Genomic DNA, 18,661 nt, shown 5'->3' with positions numbered 1-18,661 from the left:
GATTGTTTAGACTTACTGAGGTTGTTTTTCTTCCTATTAACGAGGCGTCTACATTTCGACTGACGAAAGACTGATTCCAGAGACAGCAGCTTCAAGAAGCAGTTCACAATGCTGATGTATTAAAAGTTGTACATTTTTTCTTTCTTAGGTAGTCAAGATGGGAAACCTAAACAGCAATATCATTCTACCACATGAAGAAAGGCACTCAAATTGTCCAAGAAGTAGATGTTGTAGGTTAACGTATCAGTGTGTAATCTACACTTACATTGTGTTCATAATCATACTGCATTCCTTGACTGTGAGAACGGCATTCTATATTGGTGCACATTGAGCTAACACTCCTGTGCACATTTCTGAGCAGAGGGAAAATGTACGCGTGGCAACTACTAGGCAGCCTAGACCCTATGTAGTTATTCCTGTCCCAAAGAAAGATGGCAAATTGCCTGAGCTTGAGATGGATGTCACTAATAATCGTTCACAAGTAAGAAATGTTGCAGAACTTATTTTTGGACACCAAAGACAGACTCAATGAAACAGGCAAGACAAGGGGTTGATAAAAGGTGAGCTAAAACAAGTAATACATGCAAATACACCTGGTCCAGTGACAATTGACCCAAAAACAGTTCTAAAAGGAAGATCCCAGATGGAGATTATGAGAGTCATTTTCATGCCTAAATGGGCTGCTGAACAGATGAGATATTCTGAACTTTCTCCTACCCAGGAAACCCAGACGGATGTTCTCGTGAATAATTCAGTCAGAGGAAGCTATGTTGATACACTTCATGACATGATTATGGAAGCTCATATGAAAAGAATGAGACCTGCAAGAAGCACACAGGAAGTTAATTATGAATGAAATGATTACCTGGGCAGCACGACACACTTTTTATTTATTTATTTATTTATTTATTCGCATTTGTTGAGCGCACATCAGACCGCAGGCATCGTGGCGCTAGTTACAGTGTTGCTTATACTTAGTTACATACAGTTCATGTCCGTACGGTTACATTGGACGATCTATACTTTTTTACATATATGCGTTGAGCAGCAGGAGAACACAATCTATACTTTTTTATATATATGTGTTGAGCAGCAGGAGAACACGAGAACAAAGTTAGTTGAATAGGGTGGTTTTGAGTTTTTTTCGGAAGGAGAAGAGAGATGTTTCAGTTCTGAGGTCAGTGGGCAGAGAGTTCCAGAGCTTAGGTGCGAGGAAGGGGAAGCCTATACCTCCTGCCTTGGTTCTGTTGATGCGAGGTATTGTTAGTTGATTGGTGTATTGTGCTCTTCTTGGTCTCGTGGATTGAGATCTATCTATCGTGTCTGATAGGTAAGAGGGAGCTGAGAGGTTGATGCATTTGTGCATGGTTGTAAGTGTTTTGAAGGAGATACAGTCCTTGACTGGGAGCCAATGAGCTGTTTTTCTGGCTTGTGTGATGTGTTCTCTTTTCGGTATGCTGAGGGATACTCAGAGAGCGTTGTTTTGGGTAGTTTGGAGCCTAGATAGGTCTTTTTGGAGGTGCCGGCTAGGAGTGCAGTACAATAGTCTAGTTTGGCTCCTATAGTTGCTCAGGTGATGGAGAGGCAGTTATCCTTAGTTAGGAATGGTTTTATTGTGTTAATGAGTTTAGTACTCAGTGCTGAGGCCGAGAATACGGCGCTAACTTGTTTGTCCATAGATAGGGTAGCATCTATGTGAACCCCCAATGTTTTGACTGAGGATAGGACTGGAATGATGCAGTTATCTATGTTGAAGTTGATGTACAGAGGGTTGAGGTTGGAGAGGGTGGATTTCTGTCCTAGAATGAGGTTTTCGGTCTTGTCCCCGTTCAAGCAGAGGCCGTTAGTAGCCATCCATGCTTGTATGGTAGAGTACATTTGCTGCAAGGTAGTGGCGTCTTGGAGATAATTCCCTGTCAGGGGGAGGAGAACTTGCGTGTCGTCGGTGTAATTTGTGTAGGTGATCCCCAGTGCGTCTAGTTTGTCAAAGAGAGGCTTGGTAAAAAGATTATAGAGCGTGGGGGCAGTACAGGAACCTTGTGGGACACCACAGTGGATTATGGAGGGTGCTGCATGTGCTGTGTTCAGGAACACTTTCATAGCTCTACCCTCTAGGAATAATGTTACCCACGATGCTGCGTCCTTAGAGAAGTGTGCCGCGTGTGTCAGGTGACTGGTAAGAGTAGTGTGGTCTACCAGATCAAACGCAGCTGAAAGGTCAAGGAGAAGGAGGAGGGCGGGCTTGCCTTTGTCTAGGATGTTGGTAATTTCATTTTTTAGGTCTAGAAGGGGGTTTCAGTTCCGTGTCCCTTGCGGAACCCAGATTGTCTTTTTACTAGGACTGTGTTCAATTCAAGGTATAATTGAATCTGTTTGTGGGCGGCCTTATCAAGTATTTTCAGGAGGAATGGCACTGTAGTTATGGGTCAGTAGTTGTTATGGTTAGCAGGGTCTAGCGTCGTTTTTTTTAAGAGAGGGCGTACCCAGGCCTCTTTAAGGCTGACTGGGACTATGCCAGTTTTCGAAGGATGCATTGATGAAAGCTGTGAGAAGAGAGGCGAGTGGTTCTGCGCAGTCTTTGATGATTTTAGGGGGGCAGACATCACCCTTACATAGTGAGGGTTTGAGGTGTCTGAGGATGTCAGTGACCTCGGCCTCTGAGATTTCGGTAAATGCAAATTTGGGCATGTTTCTTACTTTTACATTTGGTTTTGTGCTTTGCTTAGGTAAAGTATTGATGTGGTGGGATATCTTATTTTGGAGGAGGTTGATTTTTGCAAGCATAGCAGATTTAATGCCTGTGCACCATGCCTCGTCTTTGACAATCTCATCAGGGCATGCCGGCAGTACGGTTACTTCTTTGAAGATATTGAAGAGTTCTTTAGAGTGGGAGTTGGCAGTGGAGATGCGGTGGTTGTAGGGTTCAGATTTAGCAAGGAAGATGGCGTCTTTGTATTTTTTTGCTATGGATTTGAATTTGTCTTTTGTGGTATCACAGGGGTTACCCTGCCAACTTTTGAGCGCCATGCGTTTGTCTTTGCGCAAAGTCTGGAGTTCCTCTGTGAACCAGGAATTGGAGTGGAAGGATTTTTTCTCTTTTTTGTTGTCAAGTGGGGCAACGGTGTTGACAGCCATTGTGATGGTGTCTTTGAATATTTCTGCAAGGATGTTAGGGTCTGCGGAGAACGGGGGCGCTAGGCAAGGCAGATTGAGGAGTGCCTTGACGTTGTCAGCGGTGAGTTTTTTGGCACTTCTGGCTAGGGTCGCCGGTGCTTTGGTAGGCACTTTTGTGCTTCGTGGGACAGGAATGTCAAATAGGAGAAGGTTGTCATCTGTCCATGGGTTGGTAAATAACATATGGTTCCAACACATGAAGGAAGTTTGGAGAAGAACTTCAAAGGAGGAATGCTTTCTATGTGCACTCCAGCCATAGAGCATGGGGAAGTTGAAGATCTTCATAGCTGTTGAAATAGATGTGCAAACAGCACATTGTCTTTCACACATAGCACTTTGCAAGACCAGATGCCAGTTCTTGGGAAGTGGTGCTTCTCCCAAATGGGCAACTGAAGGGACAGATCCAGATGAAGACGATTATATTCAAGATATAAAAACAAGAAACAATGCAAAAACAAGCAGTATTGTGATCAGATATGAAAAACCAGGAGTAAAAGGAGCGGAAATCAGAAGGGAAGTGAATAAAAAACTGGGGACTGCAGGAAAAACTGCAGACGATATTCGTATTTGGAAGAACAGAGGTCAATGCAGATCTGGGGATCAGTTTTATCACCGGATAGATGGGAAAAAGGAGTGGTGATCTACAGAGCCTGGATGGTAACTAATCGTCCTGGATCCACTATTTTGAATGTACAAGAAGTGTGCAAACCGTTATGGCCAAGACTTTCTAAACTACTGACATGTGTCGAAGATAGAGGAGGACCCCTGCAAATAATACCTTTGAAGAGCTCAAAGCTGTATTTCAGAGGGAATGGTACAAGAAAAGTTGGAGAAAATCAGAAGTGCAATCGTATCTTTGATACATCAGGGATGGTACATGGAACAGCTGTAATCATGGATCATTATTGGGCTTGTGGATCCAAGGCCTACATCAGGCTACCTAAAGACTGGGGAGGAATATGCACACTGGTGAATGTCCATGTTCCAGCATTAGTGATTCTGAAGAGTGTTCTGAATCTTGTCAGTTTCCCAAAAGCAGATTCTCACCTGAGGAAGAAGAGATTTGTGGAGTTGATAAAGAGGATGAAAAGAGAGAACTACTTTTCAGCAAAGTGAATAGAAGCCTTTGACTCTATCCCATATGAACACAGACTGTTCAGCCAAACCTCTTCAGTGTTCATGTTGATCTTTATGCCAAGAATCCAAGTTGGAGCAAATATCAAGTGGCTTCAGATAACCAGATGGCAACTGCTGCAAACAATTAACACTACTATAAAAGGATTCAATGCAATCAGAGCAGAGATGAGAGCCATAAGACCGATGACTCTCCAGAATAGATACATCTTGGACATGATCACAGCTATGGATGGAGATATTTGTTCAAAAATTGGAGAATCATGCACCACATCCACACCTTCTCATGATGGCGAGAATGGAACCTTGACCGAGGACATAGACATGCTGACAAAACTCCATGGCCAGATGAAGACGAAGTAGAAGACATTGCTGATGACAGCTGGTTTGGATCTCTCTTCTCTTGGGTTCCACAATGAATGGCAGATATGTTCAAATTTCTTGGAGCCCCGATTGTGTTGGTGTTGTTTGGATGATGTGTGATCAAGATAATAATCTCACAACACAAGAAGACAGCAAAGAAAGCCATAGGGATGAAGATTATGATTGATGTTGAACCAGGATGGAAGCCCAAAGACCTGACAGAAGACGAAATTAGAGACTTTGTGAAGGCCATTATCCATGCACCTGAGGGAACTAACTTCCCCTATCCAAAGAACCATAAGAAGTATGTGGGAAGATGGATCTATTGCAGTCCAAGTGGACAGTTCATGCTCATGACATGGAACAAGGATGAGCATGTGAAATCAGCAGGTTGTCTGAAAGGAGTCGTAAGATATGGATCCCCAAGAAACATTTCTTCAGACAAGGATGTCTAGAGGTTGAGGATGAGAAAGTGGTCGATAAATCGCCCAGAGTGGGAGTGTAGAGGAGGAGCCAAGTACTCCCCCTCCAACTGTCCCGCCCTCATTACCTATAGAATGGGAACCAAAGTATGTGACGTATTCGGAGCAGTTGAATCAAAAAAGAGCAGAGTGTGGACTCCGTGCAGTACCCATAAGAGTACCAGTGCCAAAGAGAGTCTGGGAGGCAAGGTACCTATTGAGAAAACCGTACAGTACCTGCGTGCAAGACAATATGATGACCATTTGAATGAGATTCCTGAAGAAACAGAGCAGATGTTTGTTTGTTTATTATTTATTTATTGCACTTATAAGGCGCACCAAACCCAAGAGTAGCAGGGCGCAGACGGATATGCGAAGCTTACATATGTTACAAATATACATGCAATATACAAGATGGCAACATGCACATTAAATAATACAATATAATACAATAAGCAATAATACAATATCATACAATGAGTTACATGGAGAGGCAGAGTAATTTACATCATGGTAGTTGAAGCTATACACAATTTACAATATAGCAGCAGGCTGACATGCCAGTGTTTCAGAGGAGAGCTAATTCTCTGTCAGGGTAAGGTGAGTAATGAGGTTCTTTCTGAATAAAGAGTAGGGGAGGTCAGCTCTCAACTGGTGTGACAAGGAGTTCCAAAGTTTAGCGGCTTTCACAGGGAAGCTGGTACCGCCAATCTTAGACAATTTGAATATGGGTACTAACAAACAATTAGTATTGATGGTTCTGGACGGTCTACTGGAAGTTCTTCTGGATATTCTGTCAGATAGGTAGCTTGGTGCCACATTGTGTAGTGCTTTGTGTGTCAGGGAGACGATTCTTAGTTGTATTTTGTTATGGGTCGATAACCATTCATGATGACGTCTGATGGCAGAGATATGCGCTCTTTTGTTGATGCCTGGTGCAGCTCTTATGGCATTGTTTTGTAGTATTTGGAGTTTTTGGATAATGGTTTTATTGGCACTACTGTAGAGGGCGTTGCAGTAGTCTAATCTTGATAGAATTAGTGCTCTGGCCAGTATAAGGCAGCTGTCGTTGGAGAGGAAGGGCCTACCTGCTCTAATCAGCTTACAGGTGTAGGCTGTAGTAGAAGCCAGAGAGTTTACTTGTTTAGTGAAGGACATAGTTGCATCCAGATAAAAACCAAGGGTTTTTACCTCCTTGGAGACAATGGTATTATTACCGTCAATGATGAAAGAGGCATATTCATGCCCTAGTTTGGAGATGTTGGAAGGGGAGCCAAGGATTATAAACTCTGTCTTGTCATCATTCAGGCATAGGCTGTGAGTGGCCATCCATGCCTAAATGATGAGATAGATTCTATTCACCAACGCCAGGTCCCTGCCATGATCCCTGGAAAGTGGGAGGAGAATCTGAGTGTCATGTGCATAGTTAGTGTAGGTGACACCCAGAAGGTCCAAATCATCGAACAGTGGTTTGGTGAATATATTGTAGAGAGTGGGGGACACACAAGAGCCCTGAGGAACCCCACACACCCCTGCTAGTTCTTTCGCTCAGGAAGGATTCTATCCATTTAACAGCGCCTATAGAGAAGTGGGCTGCTGTATCAAGATGCCTACAAAGGACCTTATGATCGACCAAGTCGAAAGTAGCTGAGAGATCGAGTAGCAGCAATAATGCTGTTTTCCCTTGGTCTCTCAGCTCATCGATCTGTGTCTTTAGGTCTATCAGTGCAGTCTCTGTCCCGTGTAATGGACGGAATCCTGATTGACGGACCCCTAGAAGTTTGTGCTGATCAAGGTGTTTTTGGATCTGCAAATGTGCAATTTTGTCCAAGATTTTGAGAAGAAATGGTACTATTGTGATAGGGCGGTGATTGGTAGCGATAAGTGGGTCTAAGGTTTGCTTCTTTTGTTTCAAATTCACTGGGGCGGTGCCGGAAGCCAAGGAGGCGTTAATCAGTTTAGAGATGAAAGGGGAGAGGTCTCTTGCAGCCTCTTTTATGATATACGCTGGGCAGATGTCGCCTTTACAGGTAGATGCTTTGAGGGAGAGGATCGTTTTTTCCACCTCGAGGATTGTTGTTTTAGTGAAGCAGAATGTGGTATTTGGATCAGAGATATTTGCATTAGGTGGAGGGTGGTGGATGGTTGGTTGAGATAAGTTCAGTGAGTCTTTTTTGTTTTTTATTTTAGTTTGGAGGGTGTTAATTTTATTAGTTAGTGCTTGTTGTATCTCTGAGCACCAATTCTTGTCTTTAATGCAGATATCGGGGGGAGAGATAGGGGAGTCTAGCTCTTTAGGATTGAGAATAATTCTTTCATACTAGAGTTGGACTTATCTATCCGATCATTGTAGGAGTGTTTTTTGCCTGGAAGATTTATTTTTTATAGTGTGCTGCAGTGGATGCTAGCTTCTTTTTGTTTTCATGTGAGGGGCAAAGGTGCCAGTCAGTTTCGCATTTTCTTTTTAATAGTCGCGGGTCCCTTAACTGTGGAGTGAACCACTTGTTGAGGTGTAGCTTAGCTCTGCCAGCTCTCAGTTTGAGAGGGGCGACTTTGTCCAAGGTGGAGAGCATGATCTTGTTATATTCATGCACCATCGTACTTGGGTCCAGGTTGTCTGACAGAGAGTTTAGGGTGGGTAGAATATTGGGGATCACACTGTCCACTGTTATATTCTTTTTTAGCCTAGTTAGACAGGGTGGCGCTTCTTGGGCAGCTATGAGTTTTTGTCTGGTAGTGGAGAGTGTCAGGGACACGAGGAAATGGTCAGTCCAAGATAAGGGAGAGATAGAGGAAACGGTAGCTGTACAATTGTAGTCGGCTACCCAATCCAGGGTTCTACCCTTGGTGTGGGTAGGAGTGTTCACCTTTTGGGTTAATCCTAATGCATTAAGGGAATTAACTATTTGTACAGCCTGAATGTCCGAGGGATCATTCAGGCCTAAGTTGAAATCTCCAAGCAACAGTACTTGGGAGGTGGGTTTTAAATTACAAGCAATTAGGTTATGCAGATCCTCTTCAAAGGTGCCAATAGGACCAGGGGGTCTGTAAACTATATGCATGGGGAGTGATTGGGAGTTCTTTAGTGGTAGCTTGATGGAAAGGAATTCACATGATTTCAGGTCCTGTGAGGCTACTACTCTCAATGACAGACTCTCTCTAGATATGATAGCTATTCTGCCGCCTCGGGAGCCATCTCTGTCTTGTCTGAGAATAGTGTATCCTTCTGGGATAGCTAACGTGAGTGCAGGTCCTGCAGCCTTGTGTAACCAAGATTCGGTTATGGCTAGGAAATCTTCTAGGCTGTCTTCTGTGATTAGGCCTGCTATGTCGATAGCATGGGCCACCAGTGACCTAGCGTTGAGGAGAGCTCCTTTTAGATGAAAGGCAAGGATGAATGGTGACGTTACACAGAAAGAGATGATGCACACAGAAGAGATGCAGAGACCAGAGAATTCAGATATTCTATAAGGCATCAAGAAAGTACCAAGGATAAGTGACATCTTGGGCTCAAGGTGAAGAAGCTTATGTCACAGAAACAGATGAAGATATCAAGTAATTTTACACGTGTACAGGTGCAATTGAAGCGCAAGCAGCAAAGTAATCTTGAAAGCTAGCTTCAAGCTTTACAGCAGATCGTGGCAAGCGCCTATATATATATATATATATTTATAGAGATGCATATGGACAAATAAAAGATGGATGTTTCCACTACACATTATAAAGCAGTGCTGAACATGAATAAAAAGGCCTCACTTCAGTGTGTCGCAGTTAAAAGCAGTTTTAATTACAAAAGGAATCTCAGCAGACGGAGGTGGATGAGCCAGGAAGCCATGGTCTTATCGAACAGGAATTGGCTGACATTGGATACAAATTGTGTGAAGGAACAAGAGGCTCCTGTTCAGGAATCTTGAACAAAACAAAATACGACAGATGACTATTAAAAAATAATATCAAATACACAAAAAGGCTCGATTTCATGGTGTCCAGTCACGTGGAAGGAAGAAATTGGATGATCGAGGTGGTCACACCTCCGCACAAGGGCAGGCTGTGCCTTCACTCCGCCAAACTTCAAAGCACTAATTGACACTGGACCGTTGAGGTGATGATGGATTGATATAATAGTTGGTGGGAAGCTAGTTTCTAGATGAGCCCACTAACACCTGGATGTTCAGTCTGCGTTCTGCTAAACGTAGGTGGAAAAGTACTGATGGAGGTTAGAAGCCAACCAATTATAGAGGACCGCGTAATTAAGGGTCCTATAGTTTGTGTAACCAATGGAATGTCGTGTATTTAGTGACGTTCGTAGTGGCCATTTTGAGGGGAGGCCTTAGTTGCCCCACCTGATGTTAAGCACCTTATCACTTTCTTTCACAGTTCTAAACTGATATGGAACTAATACTTAGCCATTCACTTAGAGCCTATCACTTTCCTCAATAGGTTTTTGTAGTTTGCCAAGTAGGTATTGATGCAGGTCAACGTCAATGATGACGATTTTATGCAATATAACCTCAGTTTCTACTAAGATGCATTGAGTAAGAGGATGGAACGAATGCTGATGCTTGTTGTACTCCCTGTTTTATATACTTGTTAATAAAAACAGACTCCCCTTTTGCCAAACTACCTGAGTCATTTTGATTATTGATGTATGAATAAAATCTGCGTCCCCATCCATCTCCAGGGTATTGCTACCCATCTTAAAGGGCTGGGATACCCAGTTTAATAGAAACATCGGAGACAAAAGTAGAAACTTGAGAATAGACGAAGCGTTCAAGAAATTTCGGAAGAAGCGGCAGAAGAGAAATAGGACGAAAGTTAGAGGGAAGGATCCAAGGAAGGTTTCTATAGAATTGGAAGAACGGCGGCATGCTCGAAGGAAGATGGAAACATCTAATTAGAAAGACAAATGTTAAAAAGAGAACTAAGATAAGAGACAAGAGAAAGGTAAACTTTAGGAATAAGCGATGAAGGGATTGGATCAGCAGGAGAAGCCGTGGGGGTGGGCTCAAATTAGCAACAGAGGAGTCTCATCATTAGAGGTAGAAGAAAGGGAAGAAATAGTAGTGTGAGAACTCAAAGCAGAGGAAATAGCAGTGTGAAAAAGCAAAGCAGAGGAAATAGTAGAAGTAAGAAGTGGAAGACTCAATGGCCGAATGGAGGGAAAGTGAAGCTGTCTAGCGCTTGTGCTGCTTTTAGGCCCACTCAAGGGGCTGGAAGGTGGGCATGACTTTGTGTGCAGGTGTTTGTCTTTGGTATGTGTTATCGCTGTGAAGCTCTATGTGTGTGTGTTTTGCTCTTGTTCGTGCCTAGGCACGATGCCAGCAGGGAATGGCTCATTATCTGTACCTTTAGTGCCCATGAGGTGAGTCAGTCAGGGGGGCACTCTCACCCCTGTGCCTGCAGCAACTGCCTCTGATTCTGTTTGGGTGTTTTTGTGCAGTCTGCATGTGTGTTGCTGTTTTTTGTGTGCGATTCTGGGTCTCATGTGTATGTGGTGTTTGTGTGTTTGTGATTTTTGGGTGCCTTGGCGTGTGCATTTGTTGTGTGTGCATTTGTGTTTCTGTGTGATAGTATGTGTATGCCGTTGTATTTCTTGTATGCGTGTTCTTTTACTATGTTGTCTGTGTTGTGTTTGAGTGTGCGTAAGTGCGAGATTCTTTCTGTTAGCATTTTGTCTTTTGTGTACCGTGTGCGTGTGTGCTTTCGGGTGTTGTTTGTATGTGCTGTTTTGTGTTTGCTGTCTGTGCTTCCCTGCGGTTCTGGGTCTTGTGTGTATGTGATGGGGTGCGTGCTTTCATGTGTTGTTTTTGTGTACTGTTTTGTGAACGCCGTGGGCCTGATTCATGGAATATTTGCATGGTTCAGAGTGACTTTGCACTGCTGAAAATTGACTTGGCACTGCCGACACAAACCCTGATTCGTGGAACTGTGCAAAGTGTATTTTTGCAATGCAAAGTCAGTGCAAGTGGTCATTTTTGCAGTACAAAATTACGTTGCACTGACTGCAAAAATACACTTTGCACAGTTCCATGAACCAGGGTTTGTGTCAGAAGTGCAAAGTCACTTTTTAGCAGTGCAAACATTCCATGTGTATTTGTGTGTGTTGTGTGTGTGTGATTGTTGAACGTGGGTGCTTTTGGCGTGTTGGGGAAGGCGCACGTGCTCTGTCGCTCTGCCCCCCTCGTCCCCCTCCCCACGTGGTGTGTCAGTGATGGCGAAGGCCGTGTTGTCCGCCCAGGGCCTGCAGCTGCTACCTCTGCGCCTGTCTGCCTGGCCAGGCCTCACAGAAGGGCTGTGGGCCAATAGCAGTGCGTGCGGCCGTCACAGTGGCCAGCCTGTGTCTGTCTGTCTGGCCTCAATAACACTGCCCCAGGCCCTCCCAACCCCCCACCCCACCAGAAGACAGCACACATCTGCACTCCCCCGGCATTGACAGCTTCCCAAGAGCAAAAACAACGCGCGTAACCCGCCCTGAAGCACCGACTATTCCTGCCAGGCGCAGACCCCCCCACCCCCCAATAGTGACAGTGTCCAGCACTGGGCCCCCAACATTGGCAGGAGGGATGCTGGCACTGAAAAGTCCGAGTATGTGGTCCCTACTCCCCCAGGGCCCTCCGAGGGGAGGGGGGGGGGTGAGGTGGCATGGCCTCGGGCCGGGTGATCGTATGCTTGCTGTGCGCAGCCAAGGTCTCACCCGTCCCGAGGGCGCCTGGAGACCATGAAAATGGCAGTGGTGCGCAGTATAAACCCCAATAACAGCATGATGTAAGGTGGCAAGGCAGGCCCCCGAGGTGGCTTCGATGGTGGTATTTAGCTTGGACAGCAACCATTTGAGGTAATAAATGGTGGTGTCCATGGAGCAGATGAGACGAGGATCCAGCCGAGGCAGGGAATATTCCCACGGAGGAGGATCATGGGCGTACTTTTAGGGGGGACAGGGGTGTTTGTCCCCCCAACTTTAATGGCACACCATTTTTTCCCCATTCATTTGGCTGAGGCACCTTTTCTTCAGATGTCATGTCCCCCCCAACATTTTCAGCAAAGTTACTCCACTGAAGAGGATAGAAACTCCAATGCTTGGGTGACCAGATAAAAAAAAAAAGAAACGAGACAGGACATAGACATGGAAGTAGGACTAAAGTAAACACAACGGGAAACCGGGACGTCTGGTCACCCTATCAAATGGGGACAGGGGTGACCGCATCAGAAGCCTCATTCCACGCTGTACGGAAGGATGGACCAGTGGGACAGGAGGCTCTCCAGGTGGTGGCTGGGCCATTGAAGCCGAGGAGAGTGAGCGTGGAAAGGAGGGAAGAGTGGTCCACAGTATTGCAGGCTGCAGAGGAGCTAAGAAGGATATAGATGGATGACAGTTAGGTGTGGAGTGCAGTACTCATGAAGTTGGAGACTTGGGTAAGAGCAGTTTCTGTAGAGAGCCGGCTGCGAAACTCAGAGCGGAGCAGCCCGCTGAGATCATGCAAGCCGTGACGTGATCCGGCTGATGACCACGCATGTGAGAGTATCTTGGCAAAGCGAGGCAGAAGGGAGACTGGGCGATGGCTGGAGGGGCTAACCGTCACAGCTGGGGACGTTCCTGGAAGTGAGTGATTGACTGATGACTGAGGGTGGATGAGGAGAGGTCAGTGAGGCAAATTCTTTAATGATTTCGGGATAGAGCAGATGAATGGGAGCACAGGAGTAGCCACCTGACTGCAGGATGGGAGGCAGGGGACAATGTAGAGTAGTGTATGCAGTGGTGGATGAAAGGAGGGTGGAGAGAAGGGTGGAGAGGGTACCCTGAATCTTGGAGAACTCTACGGTCATCTGCCTCCATCCGCCCCACCCCTTCCTCTTTTGAAGGTGTCCTTTTTCCACCCCGTCTCCTACTCCTCCCACTAGTCTGGCGCTCTGACGGCCCCTGGTCCTCTCCACTCCTTCCTTGATCTGTCCCTTCTCCTTGAGTCACTTCCAACCAACAGCCCCATTCTAATGCCGGGGGGCTTCAACCTCCCTAAGCCCTCTCCCTCTACTCCATCTATGGCCCGTCAACATCCCTATTCTCATGCTGGGGGGCTTCAACCTTCCCACGCCCTCTCGCTCTACTCCGTCCATGGTCAGTCAACATCCCCATTCTCATGCTGGGGGGCTCCAACCTTCCCAAGCCCTCTTGCTCTACTCTGTCCATGGCCAGTCAACATCCCCATTCTCATGCTGGGGGGCTTCAACCTTCCCAATCCCTCTCCCTCTACTCCGTCCATTGCCAGTCAACATCTCCCTCTACTCCGTCCATGGCCAGTCAACATCCCCATTCTCATGCTGGGGGGCTTTAAGCGTCCCAAGCCCTCTTCCTCTACTCCCTCCATGGCCAGTCAACATCCCCATTCTCATGCTGGGGTGCTTTTAGCTTCCCAAGCCCTCTCCCTCTACTCCGTCCATTGCCAGTCAACATCTCCCTCTACTCCGTCCATGGCCAGTCAACATCCCCATTCTCATGCTGGGGGGCTATAAGCTTCCCAAGCCCTCTCCCTCTACTCCGTCCATGGCCAGTCAAAATCTCCATCTACTCCGTCCATGGCCAGTCTACCCACTCTGATGGGAACTCCCGATGTTGTCTTTTTCTCTAGGTAACTCTCCTCCTTTCACCTCTCCATTGACCCCTCTTCCTCTGATAACTCCATTATTCACTTAGACATCTCGGTCCCTGGACCCTCTACGCCTCATCTCCCATCCTCAAGGATCAAGAGGAAATTTCAGCAGGACCCTCTTTCCCCTTACACTGGGGATGGCAAGGACCTCCCTCCTGCCTCTCCCCTATATAAGCCTCTTCATTGACTGCCTTATCTGACTTTCACTATGCACTTATGACTCTATTTGACCAACACTATCCTGCACGCACACTCACACCTTCACGCCCCCATATACAGAACTAGTTTACCTCTGGTATCCAGACCCTCAAAACTATCATGCTCTGTGATGTATGAGGCTGGTGCAAATTACAGCCCACCCCTTCCCCTAGCCTACACAAATTCCCTTGCTGCCCTCACCTCTGTACAGGACTCTGCTAAATCCTTCTACTTCACAAACCTAATCTCGCTCTTTCCAATCACCCCTGAAACTTCCACGTACCCTCCAATCTTTGCTCACACCTCCCAGGCCACTGCGAATGCGTTTGCTCACTACCGTTCCTCTAAAATCTCTCAAATATGTGGCCCTCTCAGCCCTCCTCTCTCTCTTTCTGTCCACAACCTTTCCCCTCATACTGCTCCTACTCTTGACTACTTCTCCATACCTGTCCTATCTAACTATCATCTGCCTATCACCCATCTATCACCCATCTATAACCCATAGTCTCGGGAAGATAGCTCAGGGGCAATGTGCTCGCCTTGGAAGCAAGACGACACAGAGAAACACAGGTTCGATCCCCGGGTCTGCGCTTAGAAACCTCTCGGTATTAAGCGCATTATAAATATCATATCATATCATCCTTTGCAGAACCAACCCATTGCTCCTCAAACAGTTAAACGTAGGGCCCGATTCATGAAACTTTTAGCAGGGTGCAAAGTGACTTTGCACTGCCAACAAACACCCTGATTCACAGAGCAGTGCACAATATATTTTTGCAGTCCACAGTCACTTTACACGCAAAAGTACTCTTTGCATCGTGAATTAGGCCCATTTAGCACGGTGCAAAGAGTACTTTTGCAGTGCAAAGTCACTTTGCACTGCAAAAGTACTCTTTGCACGACTCTGTGAATCAGGGTGTTTGATTGCAGTGCAAAGTCACTTTGCACCACGCTAGAAATGTCATGAATCAGGCCTGTAGTCTCAATCACCTGCCCTTTTCTATCTGAGCTCTTTAACCCCTCTCTCTCTGCTGGGCTCTTCCCTGCCTCCTTCAAATCTGCAACTGCCTTACCCTCTTCTGACCTAATCATTCTGGCTAACTCTCACCCAGCTTCCCTCCTTCCCCATTATTCGAAGGTCCTTGAGCGGGTGGTCTTCAACCAGATCACTAAGTACTTTGAGGATAATGGCCATGGAGATCTACTTCACCCTGGCTTCCGTAGTAATCGCTCCACCCCGACTGCCCTCATGCACTTTCTCTCTTATGCTCAGCCCTAAAAACTCTCTTCTATTCTCATTTTTCGGGGCCTCTCTGCCGCTTTAGAGGTTCTTCAGCACTCCTCTCTCCTCCTGACTCTCCATGGCCTTGAGATTACAAACCTGCTTTAGCCTGGATTGCCTCCTATCTGGATGTACTTTAAGATTCCTTGGAACTTGCAGAACTTTGGCCCCACCCCTCTCCCTGTCGGCATCCCCCAAGGACCCACCTTGGACCTCAGCTCTCCTCCCTCTATGTCTGTACCCTAGGAGGGTGCATCTCATCCTTTGGCTTTCACAATCACATCTTTGCTACCAACCTCACATTTTGTTCTTATTTCCCTCTTTGAGGCGAAATGAGTCCAATGCATGTCTGGGGGTGTTTGTGGCTTTCTGCAGCAGGGATGTGACCAATAAGTTCAAGCCCCACTGCTCCCTTTTGGGGGGAGACCAAGTCTGATTTGCATATGGTCTTTCCCCTTTTGTAATGGCTTGGCAGGCAAAGAACGATGGTCTGGAGGGTCGCCCAGAGCAATGTCAGAGGTTAGGATTAATTCAAAAACGTCCAGCCATCACCTCTTTGTTTTACTTTAGTCACCCTGAATGTGAGCTGTATTTCCAAACGTGGACCCTGAAACGGTTGGGCCTAGAAACCCAAGCTGCAGCGCACATCGGTGCCAGAATATGTCTGGGTTGCTTGTAGAGTCGTGCAGAAAGGATGTGACCAAACAGTTTGGGCTGGACTTACTCTTTTTAGTGCAGGACCAAGCCGTATTTGCATATTTTCTTTGCCCGTTTGTAACGACTTGGCATATTGAAGAACCGTGATCAGGAGGATCGTCCATAGCAATGCCAGAGCTTGAGATTCATTCAAACTCTTCCACCGCTCCTTTGGTTTCCCTACCTCCTTCACCCTAGCCGCCTCTCTGAAAAGATGACCAACTGTCTCACTGCAAACCAACACTGGATGGCTCCCTGCTGCCTAATGCTAAACTCTGAAAAAGCGGAAGTCCTCTTTCGCCCAAAGACCAATGCCGTCCATACCCTCCCCTAGCTCCTTCCCACCTAAGGACCTTTCTCCCTCATTCAAGGCTCGCAATCGTGGGGTCTTCTTTGATAGTGACCTACAACTGCAACAATTCATTGCTACCACTTCCTCTGCTGCCCGCATTAAACGTCTCCACATTTGGAAAATATGTCAATTTCTTACCAGTCTATGAAAACTCTAATTTCTACCCTCGTGCTCAGCAAACTGGCATACAGCTCATGCCTACTCCTTGGCCTTCCACTCTTTAGACAGTCCTCAACTTTGCTACCCGTGCTATTTACAGACACCCCAAACCTCCCTCCCCACCGCTTCTACCTACCAGCAATAAGCGGGCTGGCTCACCATGCAAAACCTCTCTCTTCAAATTCTTTCTCCTAGTCATCAAAGCTATGAATATTCGTTCTCTTCAGTACCTGGCTGTCTATAGCTCCCTCTACTCACCATGTCATTGCCTACACTCTTCCACTGAACCCAAGTTCACTGTCCCATGCCCCCAAGCCTTCCCGCTCCTACTCTTTCTCCCTACTCACCCAGCTCCAGTGGCATCCATGCCCTTAATAATCAAAGTCGGTCTAACTCTGGATCTCGTCAAAGCTCGGCTTAAACCTCCCTTACTTGCTAAAGAGGGAGCTCCCCCCGCACTCTCCCTCTTCCTCCCCACCTGACCCCACTACTCCCTCCAGTGCTGCGTAATGATGTCATTTTCTGTGTTTGTACAGTGCGCCTCTCTAGCACTGGCTCTAGTTAATGGCACCTTTGTAAATCACCTGTTTATTATGTTGTGTTGGTTTTGCTCTGTCCTTGGTCTAGGCCCCACTTGGTTCACACCCTCATCCACTGGCTGCCCACTCGGTCTCATCTTTGTGCTATTGTACAGGCGCCCTTCCAGGGAACACCTACGCCAGGTGCAAATCTGTCATTGCAAGTCATTTCTGATCGAAATTTCCATTCCTGGTATTCAAATAAATACAAATACAAAATACAAACCTGCCGGGTGGAAGGAAGGCACGGAGGCCGGCCGAGGAGCAAGCGTATCCCAGAGGGCTCTGGTGAGTTTGCCGGAGGGTGAGGGCGGAGGGAGGAGATGAGAGCGAGCTAGATGGTGGTTTTTGCAGAGTAAAGGCCAGGAGGTAGTGTGGTGAGGGCCTGCTCATAGGAAGTAAAATGGAGATGTGAGTGTGTCTTCTGCTAGCTCTGAAGGCATGGTCACATGTTCATAGGCGTTGCTAGAGAGGGGGCTGAAGGGGGCTATAGCCCTGGGTCTTTTGGTTGTAGCCCCGGATAGAAGCTCAGGGGTTACAACCAAAAAGGCTAGCTAGCCCCAGTCCCAAAACTAGCATAGCCCCGGGTCTTTTCCAGACCTAGCAACAACCCTGCGTTACATGTTAGTTCAAGGCTTCAGGATTACAGGGGAGATTCAGGGATGTGGACGGGGATGAGAAGGGGGGAATATTTGAGGGGGCAAACTTGGTTGAAGGGGGCAAGACCATTGTGAAAGTGGCAGAATGCTGAATCAATGCAGCGTGCACCAAAGGTTGAAAGGGCCTAGAGCAGCAGTTCCTCAGGTTCAGGTAAGGTAGCAGAGACTCAGGCCTAAACTTAGTAGGCGGAGGGGGTAGGCAAGGTAGCTGGGACTCAGGCCTAAAGTTAGTAGGCGGAGGGGGTAGGCAAGGTAGCAGAGACTCAGGCCTAAACTTAGTAGGCAGAGGGGGTAGGTAAGGTAGCAGAGACTCAGGCCTAAACTTAGTAGGCGGAGGGGGTAGGCAAGGTAGCTGGGACTCAGGCCTAAAGTTAGTAGGCGGAGGGGGTAGGCAAAGTAGCAGAGACTCAGGCCTAAACTTAGTAGGCGGAGGGGGTAGGCAAGGTAGCTGGGACTCAGGCCTAAAGTTAGTAGGCGGAGGGGGTAGGCAAGGTAGCTGGGACTCAGGCCTAAACTTAGTAGGCGGAGGGGGTAGGCAAGGTAGCAGAGACTCAGGCCTAAACTTAGTAGGCGGAGGGGGTAGGTAAGGAAGCAGGGATTCAGGCCTAAACTTAGTAGGCGGAGGGGGTAGGCAAGGTAGCTGGGACTCAGGCCTAAACTTAGTAGGCGGAGGGAGTAGGCAAGGTAGCTGGAACTCAGGCCTAAACCAAGTAGGCGGAGGGGGTAGGCAAGGTAGCCGGGACTCAAGCCTAGACTTAGTAGGCGGAGGGGGTGGGTAGGGTAGCAGGGACTCAGACCTAAACTTAGTAGACGTAGGGGGTAGGTAAGGTAGCAGGGACTCAGGCCTAAACTTAGTAGACGTAGGGGGTAGGCAAGGTAGCTGGGACTCAGGCCTAAAGTTAGTAGGCGGAGGGGGTAGGCAAGGTAGCAGAGACTCAGGCCTAAACTTAGTAGGCAGAG

This window comes from Ambystoma mexicanum, chromosome 11, assembly GCF_040938575.1.
Source record: "Ambystoma mexicanum isolate Mex_15411 chromosome 11, UKY_AmexF1_1, whole genome shotgun sequence".
Taxonomy (NCBI): domain Eukaryota; kingdom Metazoa; phylum Chordata; class Amphibia; order Caudata; family Ambystomatidae; genus Ambystoma; species Ambystoma mexicanum.
This window is presented reverse-complemented; position numbering follows the sequence as displayed.